At 43.5% G+C, this 6,873-nt stretch overlaps 1 non-coding gene across 1 annotated transcript; it reads left to right on the top strand.

Annotated features, from left to right (window-relative positions):
- The first annotated feature begins 4,850 nt into the window (after positions 1-4,850).
- LOC144510278 (U2 spliceosomal RNA) lies at positions 4,851-5,042 on the top strand. Its single transcript, XR_013500592.1, has one exon. It is a non-coding gene; the product is annotated as a U2 spliceosomal RNA (small nuclear RNA).
- Positions 5,043-6,873: the final 1,831 nt, after the last annotated feature.

The following is a 6,873-nucleotide window of genomic DNA, read 5'->3' as shown; positions in this document are numbered from 1 at the left end:
GGTCTAATAATTGAGTTTCAGATAACATCCGAGGGGCACATATTGATTGAGATTAAAGACAATGCTGTTACATTTGGAATGAAGGGCACTTAGACATTCCAGCATCCAGCATACACAGGCAAGAGGAAACTATCTAAAGGTTGAGAGTTTGATGATGCATTCCATAAAAGTGATACTGGTGAACTATGTAAATAATCGGGCCTTTTTTAGTTTCTTGCTCTTTCTCTTGAGTCTTTGTCTTGAGTCTTTAAAAAAACTGTTCTTTACTGATTATCTCTGATTTGACCCTAGTTCTTTCTTCCTATATTTACACTCCAGGACAATTTAGTATTCGACAATAAATTCTGGCCTTGCCAGTGACGCTGCACTGAGATCAGGGCGCCATCTTTGAAGAGCGCCCCGATCAGAACCGCCTAACCCCACTCCCCCACCTCCAATCAGAGTTTGCACTCAAGCCCCCTCCCCCCAATTGTAGCCTGCACTCAACGCACCTCCTCCCCCGATCAGAGCCAGCACTCAACACCCTCCCGCCAATTGTAGTCTGCATGTGACACAACCCCTCCCCTGCCCCGATCACTGGATCCCTTCCCCCCTCAACAGTCAGTGCTGGCAACACCCCTCCCCGATCAGGCCCTTCCTACCCCCCACCCCTGGTCATTGCCGACATACCCATCTCCCATGTCCGCTCCCGTCCCCCTTCACATGTGGATGACTCCCCACCACCTCCCATGAGGCTCCCACTGGAGTCTGCCCCTGACACGAGGTGGCACTGTCAGGGTAGCACTGTGCCACTTTGGGACAGTGCCAGGGGGCATTGCCAGGACACTGCCTGGCCATGTCCCTCTCCCCTGGGGAGTTATACTTACCCTTAAGCCCCCTCGCCAGGAGACCCTCACGACAGGTTCACATTAAGGTTATGCCATGTTGGCACAGTTTGAATATCCGGAGAGGTTTTAATATCTGGTGAGGGGTGTGGCTAATTCTATTTCAATTTATTGAAGTTACGGCCATGAACCTGATGATGTCACTGGCGAGGCATGGGGAAAATCAGAAATCACGATTTTGCCGGTGAAACCTGCAACTTCTGGAGCTTGAGCCCTCGTCAGCATTCGCACAGATAGCAAAGCGTGGGCTCAAGATCTAAGAATAAAATCTGACCACACTCCAAAAATTAGCAACAAAAACTGACTTTAATCAACCTTAAGTGTGTGACTGCCTCCTAATCTAAATTAAAATTTGTATCAAAGTGGATTTTTGTATTTGAGTTAAATGGAAGAAAACAAAAGGTAACTAACTCATAATCCATGGAAAGACCCTTTCAGCATATCCTTCTAGTCATTTCTCCCTTATGTGCTTAGCTAACTTCCCCTTAAGATATATATGTGATACTCCATGTGATAGTAAGTTAAACATTCTTACCAATCCTTCCGGAAGTAACTTTTTCCTGAATTTTCCATTGGATTTATTGGTGGTTAGCCTATATTTTAGACTCCTTTGATCTCCCCCTATTCTCCACTCTTACCTTATCAAACCCCTGCACCATTTTAAAGATCTCCATTAGGCCACCCCCTAGACTTCCCTTTTCCAGAGTAAAGCCCCAGCCTGTTCAGCCTTTCCTGTTTGGTATACCTTCTCATTTTTGATGTCATCCAAAAACACAACAGATTATAAACAGTGCAAAATTATGAATTGGTTAAACTTCTAATTTATAGCAGGCAACCAGCATAGAAGTTTAGTCTCTGGCCTCTTTTTCTTCCTTGTTTATCATTTTTTTTCCTGAAAGACTTTGCATTTAAATTTGACTATAACAATTGCAGTAAGGGAGATACCTTCTTGAAAATGCCAGTAACTTTCAGGTCAGGTTTTGCATGCCTTTGTCATATTGAAATTGGCTCCTCCTCAAACTGTTTGTCAAACATTGAACCTTTTTGTTGTGCTTTTCTTCAACCTGTATAATAACTGCATGACTACACATCACAGGATTTAATTGTTCCTCCACTGGTTCTAACCAAATTGGGAATCAGTTGCAGATTCTAATGTTTGTTCCAATTTTATCATCTCTCAGGGACACTGACCTTCACTGCAGGACAGTATCATTTGTAGTCTGATTTCTGAAATAGCCGATGTCTGTTTGTGAGTCCAGACAATGAGTATCAGATGGCTACTACACGATGGTGGGATACAGCAGTGCTAAGCCCAATCCTATCTTCACCTAAGGTCCACACAGGCACAACTGCTGCAGGACGGCGACTTGAAGCTTGAGTGAATCTTTTTCTTCTCTTCTTAAATGGGAGAATCGAGCGCAGTTGTTACTCCCTCACTGCCACCCTGGCTGAGATCAATTACTTCAGCACAGGTCAGGACTTGAGTTCCAGGCCATTGGTTGTTCACTGCCTTTAACACATCTGAGCAATTGGAAGAGGTTGTGAGGATCTGTTTAATCAGATGATAAATCCTTTATCTTTGATCAAAACCCATAGCATAAGAGTTGCAAACATTGTGTGGATAATGATGAAGGGCAGGGATTCCCGTCTCTGACTGACTAGATTTCTCTCATTCTGTGATGCCACATAAAGAAGCCTATGATGTCATCAAGCAAGAGGATTTGGTTCCAATGATGAAACAATCTTACACAGCGACATCATGAACATATATCAACTGAGATTTTATGCTGTGAGTCATTGCAATCTCCTTTTATTGTACCAGCTCAATGTGATTGTCATTAAATCTTGGGGAAGGCGGGGGAGAGGGACTAAATGAGTTGCTCTTGCAGAAAGCCATCATGAACACGATGGGCCGAATGGCCTCCTATACTGTAACCACCCTATGACTCCATGTAGATCCATTTCATCAGGTGAGATGAATACCTAACAGGGGTAGTGAAGCTTTTAAAGATTATACAGTATTAACTTGATTGAATCGTAATGACAAAGCTGGGAAACTATTTTTAATCGAAAGGGAAAATTCGTGATAGATTGAGAAACATTGGAGTGGTCAACAATGAGGTTCTATCCAAATTGCAATTCTGATTTATATAAAACCCAAAAAACTGCTAAAGCTACAGGCAATTTCAGATACTTTAAGAACAGTTACTATTTACAAAGAGGCTTCAAATAAAGGTTTGGCGATTTTTTTTGTGTTTGATGCCTGTTATGTTGTAGAATCATAGAATTCCTACAGTGCAGAAAGAGGCCATTTGGCCCATCAAACCTGCACCAACAAAAATCCCATACAGGCCCGTATTTAGCCTGCCAATCCCCCTAACGATGTGGAGATGCCGGCGTTGGACTGGGTTAAGCACAGTAAGAAGTCTCACAACACCAGGTTAAAGTCCAACAGGTTTATTTGGTAGCAAATACCATAAGCTTTCGGAGCACAGCTCCTTCGTCAGATGGAGTGGATATCTGTTCTCCAACAGTGCACAAATACAGAAATCAAGTTACAGAATACTAATTAGAATGCAAATCTCTACAGCCAGCCAGGTCTTAAAGGTACAGACAATGTGGGTGGAGGGAGCATTCAACACAGGTTAAAGAGATGTGTATATTTAACCTGTGTTGAATGCACCCTCCACCCACATTGTCTGTACCTTTAAGACCTGGTTGGCTGTAGAGATTTGCATTCTAATTAGTATTCTGTAACTTGATTTCTGTGTCTGTGCACTGTTGGAGAACAGATATCCACTCCATCTGATGAAGGAGCTGTGCTCCGAAAGCTTATGGTATTTGCTACCAAATAAACCTGTTGGACTTTAACCTGGTGTTGTGAGACTTCTTACTGTGAATCCCCCTAACACCAAGGGGCAATTTAGCACGACTAATCCACCTAACCCGCACATCTTTGGACTGTAGGAGGAAATGGGAGCACCCGGAGGAAACCCACGCAGACACAGGAGAATATGCAAACTCCACACAGTCACCTGAGGCCAGAAATGAACCCGTGTCCCTGGCGCTGTGAGGCAGCAGTGTTAACCAGTGTGCCACTGTGGAACTCTAGTGTCGTCAAGAGGTTTCAGACTTTGTTAGAAACAAAAGGTATTTATTGATAACAGAAATTAGGTGCAGAAGGTTTGCAGATCTAGATTGCCCTGGGGCAGAGCTCCAGTCCTTACATGCTTACAGCAAGACTTCTTGATGGTTCTGCCTGAGAGAGGATTCCATCTTCATGGTGACCACTCGCTCTCAGTTTTCATTCATCTCTCAGCTCAGCTGACCCACTTCTGTTGTACTGTCTTAAGAACATAAGTACTAGGAGCAGGAGTAGACCATCTGGCCCCTCGAGCCTGCTTCACCATTCACTAAGACCACGGCTGATCTTTTCGTAGACTCAGCTCCACTTATCCGCCCACTCACCATAACCCTTAATTCCTTTACTGTTCAAAAATTAAAGCGATAGGCATCACAAGCAGTGTCGAGAAAGAGCAATTTGTCCTTTTGGTCACGGTGACATCATGCAGAATTGTGTAACGTTTTAACATGCCTTCAGGCCACGTGTTATGTGTGGGATTAGAGAAGGTTTGTCAAACTATTTTTATTCAAGTGGCATGCCCTTTAACTGCCTGCAAAAGTCACAAAATTTCATTTTTGACAACGGAAACAAGGAGAACAATTTGGATTGAAACTAACCTCTGAGTTCCTGTGAACTTCCTTCATTCTTTCTGTTCCTCTGCCTCAGCCCTGCTCAATTCTATGTCGTGCATTACTTGCTTCTGTGTGCATAGACTGAAATGCTTTCACCGGGGTGGGTTGGTGTGAGGTGAGTTATATCGTGTTTAATGTGGACCTGGCAATGTGAGACAGTGTGGGGACTAGGCGTGAATTCACAAAGCATGAGGGGGATGTGGGAAATAGATTGCTTCTCGGCCTTTTGGCTAAGATCAAGTGTAGTATCGACATGCTGTACTTGGTTGAAGTCATTAGGTTACATTTTAGCTTCATTTGAAGCAATTTTTAAAAGCAGCATCTCGGCCTTTTGGCTAAGATGCAAATGAGATCAAGCCTTGGAGGAGGTGCAATGCCTACTCCAATCAGCTTGGATCATGTAGATCAAGCCCAAGACAGGAGGTGAGAACCCTGTCTTGTCAGCTTGGATCGGGAATGTCTCACTTGTTGAGACTCTGAATTGGACTTGATTTGATTGAATTGGATTTTTTAAAAATGTGTCTTCATACCAGCAGAGACTGGAGGAATAGGCTTCCCATGTATTCAGCTGTTGAACTCATGGAATTGGAATATTAGGCACAGAGGTGATATTTAATGAGGAGACATGGAGAATATGCTAAAATGAGTGATTCAACTCATGAGTGGGGGGTCTTCAACGGGGAAGCCTACCAACTCAAATTCTATTCTTAAACCTCCCAACCTCTCTCTCCTCTTTTAATACACTCCTTAAAACCTAACATTTTGACCAAGCTTCGGGTCACCTGTCCTAATATCCCCTTATGTGGCTCAATGACAAATTTTGTTTTGTCCTATGAAACACCTCAGGACATTTTTCAATTTAACAGCTTTACGTAGAAGTCTCTGCCATTGCCGTATGATGAACATTGTAGCCACGGGCATATTTTGAGGTCATTCTTTTCTGAGGAAGCACAGCAACAGGTTCAGTACACAGTTCTCATTTGGGACAATGCCTGGGCAGCTTTTTAGAAAACAATGTGGACATCAGTGGTATCTTCAGTGGAATCTACAGCTGCTGATCCAATGTGGGAAATGGTCGAGGTCCTGTAAGTGCCTGCAACTCTGCCGAAGCACGGATTACAACACGGATGGAATACAGAACAGGTCAGTCACCATGATAAACATGCTGACCACAATGCATGTAATTATTTCTCAGACCGTTCAGGGTCTGATGGTTACCCGATAAAGCAGCCGTTCCAATGAAGTCACAAATCCAGGACCTAGTGGAATGGCAATGGCTAGAGTTCATGTTCCCGATAACTGTCATCTCTCAAAAGAGCAGCATGTGTCAGGCTGCTAGCTTACCCTCTTAGAGCACATCACCAGTAGAACATGAGGGGTAATACCAGGCTGATGATGAACAAGTTCCAGACATATATAGCTGGCAAGCAGCTCCCTGCCAGGAGCAAGCTGCCACAAGAGGAGTCCCCCAGCCTTCTTGTACAAAATGGGCAACCTCAGAGAAGCACCAGAATAGGGCACAAGAAAGATACCTGTTGACACTCAAGGGAAGAACAATGTTAAGAAAAAATATCTTGGCATGTGTTAAGTTTTCAACATGTTTGTATTAATATTGAACGTACACTTACATTGTACAAGATGGTTGGAGTTGTACAGGAAAGGGTACAATAATTGAAGCTGACCTATTCAACCAGACAATCATTATTGTCATGTTTATATGGGATCATAGGGGGCTGTCTTGTGCTCATTGTCCCGGAATGAATAGTAGATTGGAGGATTGGTCCTTTAGTTGATGGTGAGGTAGTAATGCACTGGTCTAAAATGTAGACTGTGTTAAACAGAAGAGTTTAGTGGTGAGATATGTACTGGTGCCCCTGGCAGCAAGTCACTGAGGAGGACTCTGTGTGAAGGTCAAAGTGATGTTCACTTCCACAAACTTCTGTCTCCAAAGCAGCTAAGGCCATATCCCAAGAATTGTCCAGGTCCAGGTCTTTATGTAGTGATGTCATGCAAGACACAGCAGTGTTCACCCATGCAAAACCCACAAGCTGCAGCATATTGCAGATGCCCTTCTTTATAACAGGGTAGCAAATGCACCATTTTCAGACCTAATGATCCACTCATTGAGTGCTTTTGAGGGACAAGTACCTTAGTGTAATCTTCCTCCATTGCTGTTCAGGCTGCTCTTAGTGGTGTCATCCATCTTTTGGATGAAACTTTAAAGCAATGCCAT

This window comes from Mustelus asterias, chromosome 22 (assembly GCF_964213995.1).
Source record: "Mustelus asterias chromosome 22, sMusAst1.hap1.1, whole genome shotgun sequence".
In the NCBI taxonomy this organism is placed as follows: domain Eukaryota; kingdom Metazoa; phylum Chordata; class Chondrichthyes; order Carcharhiniformes; family Triakidae; genus Mustelus; species Mustelus asterias.
The sequence above is the reverse complement of the archived record's forward strand: the minus strand, read 5'-3'. Positions and strand labels throughout refer to the sequence as shown.